This window comes from Cornus florida, unplaced genomic scaffold, assembly GCF_030987335.1.
Source record: "Cornus florida cultivar Cherokee Brave unplaced genomic scaffold, ASM3098733v1 CherokeeBrave_3.0.0_Hap2_Chr10, whole genome shotgun sequence".
NCBI classification, from domain to species: Eukaryota; Viridiplantae; Streptophyta; class Magnoliopsida; order Cornales; family Cornaceae; genus Cornus; species Cornus florida.
In genome coordinates, this window is record NW_026775580.1 from 16,920,328 (window position 1) to 16,937,851 (window position 17,524).

Sequence of the window (17,524 nt, forward strand, 5' to 3'; positions counted from 1 at the left end):
ATCAATGGAGTTGTCAACTTGATACAAGCCAACATTTTTTCTTCCACCTAGATTTCTACCATTTTTAGAAGATAGAGATCTATGCATGGAATTTTCACTTATACTTTCATACAATTGCCACACATCATTTTCATGCTTATCAAGATAAAAACCACCCATAGATGCATCAACCATACCCTTGTGATTATCCGGTAAACTTTTAAAGAAATATTGAACTAATTGCCACTTAGGTATGTCATGATGTGGGCACTTCCTAAGCAAGTCATTGAATCTTTCCCATGCCTCATGAAACATTTCCCCATCCCCTTGAGAAAATTCACGAATGGAAGTTTTCATGGCATTGGTCTTTGATACCGGATAGTACTTCTTCAAGAACTCTTGTTGCATTTTTGCCCAAGAAGTTATCGAAAAAGAACTAAGATTGTTAAACCAATATTTTGCCTTGTCTTTGAGGGTGAAAGGAAAAAGTTTGAGTCTTAACACTTCTTCTGGCATATCCGTGTATTTCATGGTGGAACACACTTCAAGAAACTCATCCAAATGCTTGTAGGGTTTTTCACTTGGAAGTCCATGATAGTTAGGAAGCATTTGAATGGTTTGTGGTTTGATTTCATAGTGATGTGCTCTAAATGGAGGCAATTGAATGCAAGTGGTTGCATTATATTCATTCGGCACATAGTGGTTTCGTAAAGCAAGAGGGGGATTTACAACCGGTGGTGCTACTTGTAATACCCCTAATTTTAAAAGGATAGTCTTGGTATTTTAATTAATTATTTAATTGCATTTTTAATACTTTAATTATTTTTTTGCTTGTTATTTGAATTAATTGGGTATTTAATTATATTTGTTTGTTTAATTAATTGTAATTGTTTGTTAATTGGTTGCGATTTGATTAATTGTATAATTATTTGTTTTATTGTTAATTATTTGTTTAATTGAATTTAATTAGTGTAATGGTTAATTTAAATGGAATAAATGCATTAATTGGATTAAGTTAGGATGGTTAATTAATTAGGGTTTTAGTCAGTTGGGGGTTCTATATTAGCCGACTTAGTTTACGAATTGAATTGTTTCCTTTTCCTTCTCGTATCATAGTTAGAATTAGGGTTGTATATTTCTAAGCCTATAAATATATCATTATGTTTTGGCTTAGGGTTTTAAGAACAAAACACATAAACATAAACCTAAATTTTTGTTCACGTAAAGGGAGGGTTGAGAGAACAGAGACACAGTTAGGGCTACCAAGGAGGAAAACAGAGGGACCAAGGAGGTGGATTGTGGATTAGAGCCGGAGCGGTAGAAGGCTTGACGGTATACAGTATTGCCGGAAACTTAGAGACGACGCCGGAATTTCATAACTGAAATCACGGGCAAGTTCTTTTCTTCCTCTCCCCCGTTGGCTTGTGTTCTGTGCACCTCTAGGGGATTTATTTGGACATTAATTGATTCTTGCATGATTATTATATGTTAGATTTAATTATCTGTTGTCTATGAAATTTATCTGAAATAATTCTCGCATGTATGGAGTTCATCGTCTGCTTTTAGCATAACATGTCGCAACTGTTTAATCATTGTTATGGAGTCTTACTGTTATAAACCAAGGTCTGGACTAATACTAGATAAGATTTAAGACCTTTAAGTTTAATTTAGAGGAAGAACAGTAAGGTTGGAATGGCCAGAGACGGAGCAGATGTGCTGAAACGGAGCGAAACGGGACTGGAGGCTCTCAGAGGAGGAGAGAGTCGGCTCCATGGAAGTAGGAGCCGGCTACCCAACTCATAGAGCTAGTTCCAAGAGTCATGGAGCCGGCTCCATGCACAAAAGAGCCTGCTCCTAAAGTTATGGAGCAGGCTCTCTCAATTTTGCCTTTTCTGAATTTGTTTGATGCACTGTTTTGAGACTGTTGAGGGTTTGAACTATTCTGATTAATTTTGGGACTTCACAGAGGGGTTAAGTAGTTAATCTTGGGTGTTATTAAGGCCTCTAATTGATTAAACTTTACCTCTAAGTTAATGGGACGAACAGTATAAAATTAAACTATTTGTTTATGCTTTTAATGGATAGAAGGAAATAAATTGTTTGGATTAATTTTAACAATTAAATGGGATATGGTATGATTATAAAACTTATTTTAAATGCATGATAGGGTCATTTATTTATTAATTTTGATCTATGCATGCTCTGGATGCTAATTGTTGAAATATTAAACCTTTTCTGCAATTGCATGGATTAACGCTTGGATTTGAATTGCTAAAATATTAGACACTCTTTTGCAATTATTTGGATAATAATTTTGGATTGTAAATTGCTAAACTATTATTTATGTGTTGTAATTTACATGGATATTGAGGATTGTATGCACTGGTATGGGACAGTGGCATATTAGGGATGGTTTAGCTCAAAATGCTAAGACCTACCCTATTGGATTAAAGGAAATGATTGTAAAATATTGAATCCTAATTTTATTTAAGTCAGATCAACTGAGTAAGTTGAGTGACTATCTGGATTAATTGTTGTTTGTTGTTAAGTCAGATCGACTGAGTAAGTTGAATGACTACCTGGATTTATTGTTATTTGTGGTTAAGTCAGATCGACTGAGTAAGTTGAGTGGCTAATCAGATTAGGAGTCTTATGTCAGATCGACAAAGAATTGAATGACATACTTTGGTTTTGAATGGACTTTATATATATGATTATGGTACCCCGATATGAGCTTGAGTCTCAGAGTCGATGGTTAAGGCGCGTATATGCAGTGGATGCGTAGTTGGCTATGATAGGTTGAGGTATACCCTGTTAGGCTTTGATACTCATGCCCACTTAGGTGCGTTTTGCATATTGCCTTCTATTCAGGTTGAAACCCCCTATATAGTTCAGTGAATGTCCCTTAGTGTGGATATATATGTATGGACTAGATAGCTATTGTTGAGATATCTAGGGTGTATATGCATATCGGGTCACTGTATGGATTGTAGTTAGATTAGAACTTGTTCGTGGGCCTGATCCACTCTAATATTTTTCAGGTATCGGACGGTTACAGTCTTAGGGCTTGTTCAGCGGAGCATAGACGATCGTTCAATCCACTGACGACATAAGATACCACTCGATGTTTTGGATTTGGATTTTATTTTTATTTGTTTTAGTTTCAGTTGGGATTTTATTTAGGGGTCCACCTGATGAATTCCCGAGTTGTACTCTTGAAGGTTTTGAGGAGAGTTGGATTGTTTAATCTTTATTATTTGAGAATTATTATGTTATAATTCTTTCAGCTTTAATAATTATTTCTTAAATCTTTTTGTCGTCTGTGTTTGTGTAAAAATATTAATTGATTGATATTCCCTCGGGTTTAAGCTTGGGCCTGATCAACCTGTGTCTCGGATCCGAGGGGTATCACACTACTTGAACACCATGGTTTGCTTGAACTATAGGAGGTTGTGGAGCAAAGACTGGTTGAGGTATTCCCAATGGGATTTGGCCTTGTTGTTGTGATGGAATAAATGGTCTAGGCATGCCTAATGTTACTTGGATGTTTTCATGATACACATTAGGGTGGCCTTGTTAGTCTATGTAACCAAGGTCATCCACATGGTCATTATTTTGCTCCTCCATTGATGAAATGGAGTGATGAGAACTACCTCTTCCCTTAGGATTACGAATAACCGATTCAAGATGAAAATTAAGAGGGACAAAAGTAGGATTTAATGACATACGACCATGCATGCACTAGCAAAAATAATAACAAGAAATAAGCAAGTAACAAACACTTCGCCCCCACAACAAATCAACAAATCTTCACATACAATGATCCCATACTCCCATACTTGAACAATATGCAAAGAAAAGTAAATTGCCTCCACGCGGGCTCACGATCTATCTAAGAATGTAAAAACAAGCCTCCACGCGGGCCGACGATTTAACTAGGGCTTGAGTTAGAAAGGTCTCACAAAGGGTCCTTAAGCAACTTCAATTTAACTTTCAACTTCCTAGCCGTGATTTGCTTTGCAATTTTTTAGATTTTTAGCCTTTTTGCCTTGCTTAGCTCCTTGCTTTGAATTCTCCTTTGCTCAACTTCCTTCACTCAATGCACCTAGTCAATCAAGAACAAACACAATAAGTAACTAAGAAGAAAATGAAAAAAAGACATGATCAAAAGAGTACTAATTCCTATTTGTTTCCAAAACACGGCGTTGCCAATTAAATCCCCGGCAACGACGCCAAAAACTTGGTGTGTCATCGGATCAAGTTTGCAAAAAGATGAACTAAGAGTGTAAGTGTGCAATGTGGCCAAGTTTTAAATTTGTAAAAGCCACTACTACCTCTAACTAAAAATATAGCTAGGGTGAGTAGGGATCGTCCCAAGGGATTGTGGGTGCCTTTGCAATGGAAACAATATATATGGTTAGTAGGTCGAGTGATTAAAGATTGGTTGGATTGATTGATTAAGCTATTATGCAAATGAAATTAAAGTAAACAAAATTTAATAATTAATAAAGTAAAGAAAGATATAGAGGGGAGGACTTGGGATACTAGAGCTCACCACTAAGCTTGACTTCACTAGACATTAGCAATTGTATATTAATGGGGAAATTGACTTGTAACTTGTGTGTGTGTGTGTGACATTAATTGAAACTAGGCATGGAGGGCAAATAAGCATAGATTGTCAAGCCAAATCAAATGGAAAGCACAACCTATCAAATGAGACCAAAATCCATTCAATGAAACCACAATTTATGCACACACAACTATCTAGAAACATACACCTAATGCATTCATAAGTATGGAACACCAAAGAACAAAAGTAGATTGTCCACCTATCTATGAATTTAAAGCAACTACACTACATCTACACTAAAGACTTGAAATTTAACTAAGTAAGCTAAAGTTGTGGTACAATCCATTAAGAAACAAGTGTGAACCATTAAATAAATTGCAAGAGTGTTCAATTAAGCTCAATGTTTTGACCATCTCTAGATTAACTTCATCCATACACATAGACATGCATAAATTCCACTAAATCTAGAGAAAAGCACATGAATCATCCATTCTAGAATACATAGACATATGGTTAGAAGTAGATAATCAATTGGAAACATTAATCCATACACATCAAGTAGAAACCACAAGATATATATAAAAATCCAAGATTAAAACATTGTTACAAATAAATCCCCAAAAATATACAAAGAACTAAGTTTAGGAAGCAAACTTAGGGGCTACTCTAGCCCCAAGTAGATGTCTAGCCATTCATTGAAGTAGTCATCCAACCCTCAAGGGCTATCTCCATGGTAGGAATGACCTCCTTCTTGATAGAAACCCTAGAAGAATAGAAAAACTCCTAAAATGTGTAAAACTCTTTAATCTCTAGCCTCCTCTCCAAGATAAGAAAATATGATAAATGTTACAAGTTATGATGTAAAAATGACTCAAAATCCTTATATAGGTAGGTCAAGTGTCACACCCAATGGTCTGGGCTCGTACACTGAGGTCCCTCAAATGATTGCATCGTGAGCTAACTTTTAATGAGTTGGAATCTTTTTTTTTTGGACTTGAGGAAGTTTGATCGATCGAACTGTGGAGAGATCAATCGAACTTGGTTGAGATCTATCAAATACTGCAGAGATCGATCATCCTTGGCGGCGCCTTTTTGAATAAAGACAAATCTTTGAGATATTTTGGGATATTTTTGGGAAGAAGACAAAAGTGGTAGGTGGGTGGTAGGTGTGGATAAGATCAAATCATTTCGATCGATCTGGAAAATGTTGGATCGATCGAACTTGGTTGATTCTTTTGGATAAGGACAAGGGCTTGGATCCGTCTTGAACTATTTAGATCGATGAATTTTCGATCGATCTAAGAAATGTTGAGATCAATCGAACATGCTGAATTTCCACACTTTGTTTCATTTAGCTTCCACTTTGCTCATTTCTTCCATTCAGCTTAAGTTAACTCCTTTAATGCTCTTATTTGGCTAAATTGACTTATTTTTGGGATAAGTACCTGAAAAAGGCAATAACACGAAATTAGTCTAAAACATGGGAATAAGATAGATAAAAGTAGTAGACTGCTCAAGCTTAAGGGGTTTAAATGCGCACTTTTCAGTGCTCATCATATAATCCAACTATGAAAATGAAATGTGAATATATTTGAAAGCATGTTATACATAATAAGATAGCAAGTTATAAGTACGGATTGTGCAAGTGTGTATTATATGAAATGATGATAAGGATGGAAGGGATGTTTAATTTCACATAATAATTTAATGGACTTATTGTTTAAAACTTATGTGATAAGACACGGTCGTGTCAAGGGTTATGCTTCAGTTATTGTGTATATAAATATATGAATATGTCTTGTGTATATATCTTTATTCTTATGTGTATTTTGTGAGTTTTGACTTTAGTAGACAAGGAGCTCGGTTACTCTAGAATTGTTGGGTGCCAGTTCTTATCGAACAAATTGCTTGGTCTTTTAGCTCGTGGATTGAGCTATCTAGAGTGGGGTCCTTCTGATTTTCTTGTTACGTTTATGCGGTGCTTAGAGCACGACTTTACAACGGGTTCATATTTCATGACATGGTGTCTTTATTGTGTGTGAGTTTCATGCATCGGTGGATGGGTTCCTGTGACCAGGGAGGTCAAGTGTATGAGTAAGGGTTTCGAGGGAGAAAGATATGACCTTAGGAGGTTAGGATTTGTGACTTAGGTCATGGTTTAGTATTGAGGTTTTTGTGATACCTCCGGATTTCCGGATGCAGGTTGGCCAGGCCCACGCCCGAACGGCCAAGGATATCAAAATGAATCGGCAACAATCGAACACAGAATACAAATACGATAAATATGAATAAATAAAATTGCTGAAAAAAACTAAAACGATAATCCATTAACGAAAACTTCAGAATAAATTCTTATAAATTAATTCTTCTGATACAAACAATCTTCTAGGGAATCCATACTCTGTGGACCCCTGGAAAATCAAAACCAAACAAATGATAGACATAACTGTTTACATTAGAAAACTGAAACATAAAGAAAACTTTTAAGTAAATAATTCGGAAGAGTGAAGTAAAAGATCCCTGCTCATTACGAACAATCCCTACTCCTGACGAATACTTGAAAAATAATGGTGGGTCAGGCCCACGAATAAGTTCTACTCTAACTACAATCCAAGCAGAGACTCGAAACGTAGATACATCTCAGATATCTCAGTAATAACTAAAATAGTCCATATATGTATAAATACACACTATAGGACGCTCACTAGCCTATAGTTTTATCTCAGCTTGAATAGAAGGTAACATGTAAATCATACATCATATGGACATGTATACCTAGACTTACCAGGGAACAACAACTATGTCCAGTTATCCATCCTAGGCGATATATGCACCCTAACCATGATCCTGAGACTCAAGCTCATATCACGGTACCATAAGTGTATATATAAATAATTTATCAAAAGCAAGGTATATCATTTAACTGTTTATTGACCTGACATAAATATAAAAAGGACTTAACTTTTATAGTTAATCCATTACTTATTTCAGAATAGGTAGGACTTAGTGTTTTGAACTAATCCATCCCTAATATACCACCGTCCCATACTGGTACATATACATATATATAAGTAGGACTTAAATTTTATAGTTAATCCAACTTATTTCAGAATAGGTAGGACTTAGTATTTTGAACTAATCCGTCCCTAGTATGCCACCGTCCCATACCGGTGCATACAATTCACAAATCAAATAATTGATAAGCAGACATAAATATTTCATCAATTAAAATCCAAAGCTTACGCATAATAAAAATATGATATATATAAGATCATATTATACATCCAATTCTAGATTTAGAAATCATGTCACACTATTTAAATCGCTGAAATAATATTAAGTAATTAAATCCTCTATGTCCACTAACAGCACGCGAACTTATTTAAACTTCCATACTGTTCAATTCAATAGCATATAGACAAAGATTATGCATCACATGATCCTAATATGTCATGAAAATAATTTAGAATCCCATTTACCAACCTAAGACAGTCCTGAAATCTCAAAAATATCAAAACCGTGCTAAAAATTAAGTTCCAGTAATTAACTATGCAAGAGAGCTTGCTCCTAAAAATGAGAGAGCAAGCTCCCACACAAGGGAGCCGGCTCTATAACCTAGGGAGCCGGCTCCCTAATTCCACGGAGCCAGCTCTCTCTCTCTCACAGAGAGCCGTGGGCAAAAATACTTAGGGAGCCGGCTCCAACCCCTTGGGAGACGGCTCTGTCCCTATTTCCTGTCGTCTTTTTCATCTCCGACAATGTTTAAAACCCTCTGTAAGGTTTCATTTAGGTCCCTAGAGGTCCTTCCATGTCCCAAAACTATCCCAGAAACTTTTTAAAACATAGTATGCGACATTAACAACAATTAAACAGAATACGAAATACTTTGATCAACAATTAAATTTCAATTAATCAATACATCATATAAAGTTTAAAGTCTGAATTACATGCATACAGCAACAGTTTTAATGTCTAATTTAATCCTGGAGAATATTTAGGCATGCACATAACACAGGTCAAAGGAAAAGAGTAAGAAATAGAACTTGCCTCTAGGTTTCGAATTGAAACCTTTAACCATCCTCTGTTTAGACTTTCAGGCGACCTCTGATCGTCGTCAACTCCCTTGTTGCCCTAGGTTCAACCCACGAGCAAGCCTCAATAGCCTCTCCTTGGTTTAGCCCCTTGTTCCCAGCCAAACCCTAATTCTTCCTCTCAGTTTTCTCTCAAACCTCTCTGTAATTCTCTCTGCCTCCACTGCTCCGTAAATAGGGTTCTAAACCCTTAGTAGATATATAAGGTTATATTTATATAGGCTTATCAAAACCCTAATCCAATTCATAGCCTACGTCTAATAAGTCGGCTAATCATAAAATAAAATAAAAATATAATTACATATACATACAGCTCTATACGTGCTAACTTAATATATACATATAATTTATAATTATATACATACATACATATATATATATATATATATATATATATATATATATATATATATATATATAACCGATTGACATAATATTACTATTATTATCATACCAATAAATAATTAATAATAATAATATTCTATCCTGCTAAACATATATACTCAAGTATATATATACAACCAACCTTGTATGGGTAATTATCCGTACCTATAAGCAACCGCTATTCCAATAGTTCATGAGACCTAACTGTTGGTCCATTACTACTATCTAAATCCCTCTTTTTTAAACTAAAAAATAAAATAAAACACATATTTAAACAATTAACTAAAAATTACATTCAAATCAACACAACAACAATTAACAAATAAACTCATACAACAATTAATTTAAAACACACACTTATAATTAAACAAGTAATTTATTTAAATATATAACATGAAGCTACATAAACACTTAGCCACGTAAACAATTAAAAATGCACAAGAAATAAAAATTTAAATTTAAATTTTATCCTTTTGAAAACTAAGGGTATTACAATTCTTTTCGAACCAGTTGTGGTAAGTGTGACAGAGGTTGTTTGAGTCACGAATGTAGTCTATGGGTTGTTGATGTGTATCGCGGGTGTTTTGGTATTGTCTAAGGGAGTGTGTTGGTTACGGTTGGTTGAGAGGTGATTTCCATTACGGGAAACTACAGGAGTGTGTCGCGGGTAATCGACTCTCGGTGAGTCGATTGCATGGCTCTTTCGATGAGCAGGGTTTTGGGTTGGCATAGCTATCTAGAGAGTCTCGAGGTGAGGTATAGTGGTCAGTTTTAACTGTATAGTGCAAGGTTGCGCGGTAAGGCTAGTAGTATGGGGTCATTGAAGTGTTGGTTGTTTAAGGATCCGAAGAGGTAGACTGATGATTAGAATGATTGGGACGAGGGTAATCTCATAGGTCTAATTGGTTGCCCCATTCGACTTTTGTCGGGGCCAAAGGTGTTATGAGGAATGGTGAAGAGGGGAGGTAGTGATGTTGAACCTAGGGTATAAAGTTTTCTTGTTTAGATGCATATATTGCTTAGAAATAGTTGTTTTGTGATACCCCCGGATTTCCAGATACGGGTTGGCTAGGCCCACGCCCGAATACCCGAGGATATCAAAACAAATGGCAATAATCGAACATAGAATACAAATATGATAACTAGGAATAAATAAAATTTGCTGAAAGAAAACTAAAACTATAATCCATTAATAAAAACCTCAGAATAAATTTTTATAAATAAGAAAATATTCTGGTACATCCAATCCTCCACTATTAATACAACTCGGGAATCCATACTATGTGGACCCCTAAAAAATCCCAACTGAACAAGTGACTACATCAGAATACTGAAAACATAAAGAAAACTTCTATGTAAATAATCCGGAAGAGTGAAGTAGACGATCCCTGATCGGCACGAACAATCCCTACTCCCGATGAATACTTGAAAAATGATGGTGGGTCAGGCCTACATGCAAGTTTTACTCTACTACAGTCCAAACAAAGACCCGATATGCTGATACATCCTAGATAACTCAATAATAGCTAAATAATCCATATATGTATAAATACACACTATAGGACGCTTGCTAGTCCATATGTTTGTCTCAACCTGAATAGAAGGTAACATGTAAATCGCACTTTACAGTGCCATGTATACCTAGACCTACCAGGGAACATCAACTATGTCTAGTTACTCATCCTAGGCAATATATGCACCTTAACCATGATTCTGAGACTCAAGCTCATATCACGGCATCATAAACATATATATATAATATCCTTCCTAATACAGAATATAAATAAACAAACATCCAGTATGTCGTTCAATTGTTTTAGTTGACAAGACATGAATCCATGTAGGATTTAACTGTTTTAGTTAATCCATTTCGTATGTATGAATATGTAGGAATTAGCATTTTGATCTAATCCATCCTTAATATGCCACCATCCCATACTGGTGCATATAATGCACATGATCCATAAATGATGCAACATTTAAAACAGTGCATCAAATAAATCCCCAAAATCCATGTAATTGATAGAACAGAATTTAATGGTTCATCAATTAAAATCCCGAACAATATTCATGTAATTGATAGAACAGAATTTAAATGGTTCATCAATTAAAATCCAAAATAAGCATAGTAAAATCTAAGAAGTAGATAACCCTATTATGCATCCAATACAGATTTAAAACTTATATGACAGTCTATTAAATTGTTAAAATAAAGTGAAGCAATTTAAATCCCTTATATTCGTTAACAATATGCAAAGTTGTTTAACCTTTCATACTATGCAAACCATTAGCATATAATTGAAGATTATGCATTCTAGGGTTTTAATATATCATGAAAATTAATATTTAGAACCCCTATTGATATCCCAAACCAGTCCAGAAATCTAAAAACAAACCTATGCTTTTTAAAAAAAAAAAAAAAAACTCCAGAAAGTTATTATGCACGAGAGCTTGTTCTCAAAGTGTGAGAGCAAGCTCCCACACAAGGGAGCCGGCTCCCTAACCTTGGGAGCCAGCTCTGTGACCTAGGGAGCTAGCTTCTAAATTCCATGGAACCGGCTCCCTCTCTCACAAAGAACCGTGGTCCAAAAATCCTATGTAGCCGGCTCCATTCCTTTGAGAGCCGGCTTTGCCCTTGCTTTCTGTCATCGTTCTCGCCTCCGTCAATGCTATAAACACTCTGTAATGTCTTATTTAAGTTCCTAGAAATCCGTTTATGTCCTGAAGTTACCCAGAAAACATATAAACTCCAGTATGCATCATTAATAGGAATTTAAAACAAATTATTCAGAAAATCAAACTAAATCATTCATCACGTAAATTACAGTTTAAAATTTGAATTAACATGCATACTTAATCCATTTAATATCTGTTTAATTCCTGGAGATTACCTAAGCATGTACAGAACACAGGTCAAAGAGAGAGAGTAAGAATAAAACTTGCCTCTAGGTTTCGAATTGAAACCTTTAACTTCTTCTTCCTAGTTTCTTTTCGGCGATCCTTGGCCGCCGTCTAAGCCTCCTACTGCTCTGGTTCTAACCCTCAAATAGCCCTCGACCTTCCTCCTTGGTCCAACCTAATGAATTTGCCCAAACCCTCTCTCCGATCTCAGGGTTTCTCTTCTCTCCTCTCTGTTCTTTATCTTAATTCTCTGTTACCACTCTCGTCTATAAGGTGGCGTGAATAGGGTTTTATGAACCCTAAGGCAGACAACACTACAAATATATATAGGCTTAAACCAACTCTAATCCTAACCCAATACTAAGTCGGCTAATTCTAAAAGAAAAGAAAATAAAATAAAAATACAATTACATATACATATACTACCCTATACGTATTAACCAATTATATACATAAAATTTCTCATTAATATAAATATATAACCTAGTAACATAATATTATTATTGTCATCATTAAAATAAATAATAAACAATAATAAAAATCTATATTCTCCAATATATATATGCGAGTATATATATATATATATATATATATATATACAACCAACCATTTATGGGAATTATTCGTACCCATCTGCAACCTCTATTCAAGTAGTCTATGAGACCTACTGTTGGTCCATTACTACTGTCCAAATCCATCATTTTAAACTAAAAATAAAATAAAATAAAATACACATCAAAATCAAATAAAAAATAATTTCATTCAACACTTAAAGTAAACAAAACACTTAAGCACACACAAAATTAAACAATTAATTCAATTACACATATACCATGAAAGCATCTAACCACATAGCCACGTAAACAAGTAAAATGCATAAGAAATAAAAATTTAAATTCCAATTATATCCTTTAAAATAAAATAAAATACACATCAAAATCAAATAATAAATAATTTCATTCAACACTTAATATAAACAAAACACTCAAGTACACACAAAATTAAACAATTAATTCAATTACACATATATCATGAAAGCATCTAACCACATAGCCACGTAAACAACTAAAATACACAAGAAATAAAAATTTAAATTCCAATTATATTCTTTTGAAAACTAGGGGTATTACATTTGAGTAGCCGGTTAAGCATTAATGATGGATTGCATCATTGATGGTTTTTAGGTGACAGTTGAGTGTTGAGCATTCTGGTTTTTATGTTCATTTTTGTTATAATGATTTGTCGACATGACATTACCGTATTGATGTTCTTTTTTAATGGTAAATAGTGGTCGTTGTGGAGAGTATCGAGAGTGGTGTTTATTATATTGTTATGATGGTGTTATCTTAAGGATGTTAGAAGACGAATTGCTTGGTAGTGGCTTGATGGTCCAGTGGAATAATAAGTTTGAATTGTTAATTTGGATGAGTGACAGTGAAGGTGTAATGGTGTGATGATTAGTGATGATAAGCAGAATGGTTTAAGGTATGATCCGAATGTGGTTTGGGGATTATGAGTTGTTTGTTTTATGTTGTCAGGTAAGTGATGGGATTGTGCGCCAATTGAGGCAATTGTGGTCAGCTAAGTCTTTAGAACCAGAGAGAGAGAGAGAGGTGTTGCCATGTAGACATCTTTTTCTTTTGAAGAGTCAATGGGTTGTTGTGACTGAGGTCACGGGTCTTGTGTGCACGGTGATCGAGGCAGTGTCACTTGGGTAGGTAAAGATGAAATAGATGGTAAAGTGTCATTTTATGGCATAAAGGTTGTCGGTTGGGAGTGACTGATTCTAGGTAGAATAGGATGTGGTGTCTGAAGGGCTGTGATTGTTTCTAGTGTTAGTGTGCCATGAGTGTCAGTGCTCTTACTTGATTGGTTTTGGTTAGCAAAGGTATCGCGGTGTATCGTATGTGAGGTTTCTATGTTGACAGTATGTGATGGCTCGTTAGTGGCGAGGTTGCCTAGAATTACGTTCGTAGTCCCGTATGTGTTTCCAGTTGGTTCTTCTCCTTATGTGTAAGGAGTTTATTTCATCTCAGGTGAGATTGGGTGTCCACGGTTGGATGATTGATGAGTAGCGTATGACAGGGTGTTGGGTGCATTCAGGGGTGAGTTGTTAGTCCCTTGCGAGAGCGGGGTTCATTACCCTTTCCATTTGTTCTAGTCCTAACAAAGACGTTGTTTATCAAGAGACTTGTTCTCCATCTAGGAGTTATGCGCGTCCGTGGGTAGATGGATTTGTGAGCGGTTTGTTACGCTATTAGAGTTCATCGATTGAAGTCCTGATTGAAGAGGTCAACTCATTCCCACGGAGGGAGGTAGAGTCTTTGGTTTTTGTTGTGTTTATTTTAAGAGTGGTTTTGACTGGTAGGATGTGAGGCACGGGTTGCCGAATAGGGGTTGTGTTTTCGATGTTTAGTACTAGCGGTGATGGCTAGGAAATGTGTCGTGAATCGCAACTCGAGGATAATTAGGTGATGTGATATGACTCATGTATTTGGATGTTTTTAGAGGTGATTGATTCTAGCAGTGTCTTGAGGACATGTGTTGGTATTGTTTAAATGTTTTGCACCTAGAGCGTGATTATGGGATTCCATTGAAGAACTGTAGGAATGATTGACCTTGGTTTTAAGGTTTTAGGCATGAGATTGTCGCATTGAGTGTGTTTTGATGGGGTAGGAATTGAATTGAATAATGTTATGAGTTGTTTACTTGGTGTGGATGTTATGAGGAAATTAGGGATCTTTAGTACTGGTCGATGATTGTGACGTTTGGTGTCATGTTGTTTTTAGCTTGTTATGATTGTGTGATCGAGGAATGATTGTCGTGTTGTTTTTAACATGTTGATATGTGACTGTATAGTTGTTGAGGTTATGTAGAACGATGGGTGGATAGTGAGTGGATCTCTTGGTTGTTTTGTGGATTGTTTGGGCATGTGTTGGAGGTTTGGACCTGAGGACAGGGACGGCATCTGTGTTAAGACCGGATCGAGGATGAGAATGGCCTGGCCAATCATTTCTCCTGAATCAATCCCTCTTTAGCACGATGTCGGGTCAAAGGTCAATGGTCGTTTCTAGTTGTTACGAATAGCAAAAGAATGGTTCTGGGCGTTGCGTCGGTTAGTGGTGTATATTCAGGAAGTTGTCTCGGGTGACAAGGGGTGTTAGATGGTATTAAGTGTTCGATAAAAGGTTCGCGGTGCGATCATTAATTATTGAGGATCTTACTTTGAGGATTTGTGACCTGGGTGCAGGATAATTTGTTTTATTGTTTTGGTGACTAATGATTGTATAGTTGTTGGGAGATTCATTTAGCTATTTTGAGGTTGTTAAGTGTAATGATTGCTGAGTGGTGTGGTTGGTGGTCGTTGTATGATTATATAGTATACACCGTGTGTTGGATGACAAGTGTTAGTCTGACTGAGAGGTGTAGATCTGAGTTCGAGCCAGATTGTGTGATAGATAGGGTTTCTTGTTTGGGATTTTATGTGTCCTTTAAAAGATGGGTTGAGATAGGATATTGTTATGTTCAGGGGTCTTGTGACCATTTTTCTTTTGACTCCGAAGACTTGTGTAGCGGTGTGGAGGGGACCAGTATTGGTTTTAAGTCGAGCGCAGAATCTAACGAGCTTTGTGTATGATGTTATGAGTGATATTGTGAGTACCCTCATAGGGTGGTGAGCATTGAGTTTTTTTGACGACAGTGTGTGATTGCCTATTGGCATCGGGTGTTAAAGGCAATAAGTTTGTTGAATTCTCAACTATACGGTTTGGTGAGGTGTTTCTCAGGAAGGTGTATGGCTTTGGACCTCCTTTTTTAAAGAGGGTAGATTTCGAGGACGAAATCTTTTAAGGAGGGTAGAATGTGATGTTTTCAAATTTTACCATTTTTCATTTTATGAATTTTTCTGTTTTTGCGAAGGCATTTTCGTCCTTTCTCGTTTTGCGTATCAAACACCGTGGGGTGTGCCGGGTGTTGATTGGGGCATTTCATTGAGTTGATGACTCTCTGAAATACACTGGTTGTCATTTCGGCATTTTTCAGTTTTTCGGACCGGAAAGTCCCGTGTGGGACCCGCTACCGGAACTATCACGTGCGGGAGTTTTGTTTGGTCCAGTTGCACCTCATTTATTTTGTTTTATGTGTTTTATGAGGTTGTGAATTATTATGTGTATATATATATATGTGTGTGTGTGTATATATATATATATTGGTGGTAGAAATTAAAAAGAAAATAAAAGATATATTTTTTTAAAAATGGGACCTACCAATTTTTGGTTTTGTGGCCAAGAGGCCAACTTTGGCCTCTTATTTTCTCTCCCTCACTCTTTCTCTCGGCACCAGATCCTCTTCCCCTCTATTTTTTCTTTTTCTTTTTCTTAAGCTTTCAAGCTTGATTAATCTTTAACCACTTGGAGTTTTTGGGTGCCGTTTGCGGGCAAAACGGAAGCACGGCGAGATCTACGTGTGAGTACAAACAATTTAAGCTTTTGGCCTCTTCTAGGATTTCGAATTTGAGACCCATTTTGAGGGTTTTTCTACAAATTTGAGGTAGGGGTCTCGAATTCATGGTCTTCTTGTACTTTTGTGAATTTATTTCTTATAAATTGTTTAATTGCATGCTTAATTAGTAAAAGTTCTTGAAAATTGGTTAAATGACATATATGAAATTGTGACAAGGTGTTAATTGATTATATTGTGTTTAAGCATGCTTATGTGAAATAAATTTGTGATTTGTATGCTTAAATTGCTAGAAAAAAATGCAGAATGAAAGCATGAGTTGTGTATTTTAGTAATTTATTTGTAAAAGCATGTGGGAACTTTATGGTTGAATTTATGAAATGAAGCATGAAGCATTCGTGCATCCATTGAGAAAGAAAAAAAAAAAAAAAGTTTTAAAATAAATGAAATTATTTTTGGGAAATTATTTTTAAAGGTGTTTGGGAAAACGGGCCGCCTAGGAGGCGCCTAATGGTCCGTGTTGTTAGTGTAGTCTAGAACGGAGTATAGTTGAGCTAACTAGGCCGGACACAACGCGTTGGAGGTGTCTTGTGGTCCTGAATAGCATTCGTAACGCCTTGGAGGTGCCTTGGGTCGGATTACACTAACGGTTTGGAAGTTGAAACGGAAATGTTTCGGAAATGGGGAGCGACATTTGCATAACATTGCACTTCATGACATTGTGGAAAATTTGTGATTGATTGACATTTGCTACATACTTGTTGTTGTGATTGAGAATATGTATTCCCCATGGTATGACCCCATTCCTTTTAATCCATTCTTTGTGTGGAATTCACGGGGATATAAGAAGTGTGTCGTAGACGCTTCTTACTGAGCTTATGCTCACCCCATTATTTTAAACATTTTTCAGGATACGGAAAAGAGGTGGCTGACGACGATCCACCACAAGTTTAGACGTGATTGGAGATCTATTTTATTTTGCTAACTTTTGTATTAGAATTCTAATATTTTGTAATTGCAATTTTAACTATTTTGTGAAACTTTAGTTTAATTAATATAATGTTGTAAGTTATGGACTTTTAAATTTTAGCTACATTTATGGACTGTAACTTGATGTAACTAAGGTGTGTTCATTGTTTGG

General features: G+C 35.9%; 1 pseudogene; it reads left to right on the forward strand.

The window, feature by feature from the left end:
* Window positions 1-232: 232 nt before the first annotated feature.
* On the forward strand, window positions 233-330 carry LOC132280586 (small nucleolar RNA R71; annotated as a pseudogene).
* Window positions 331-17,524: the final 17,194 nt, after the last annotated feature.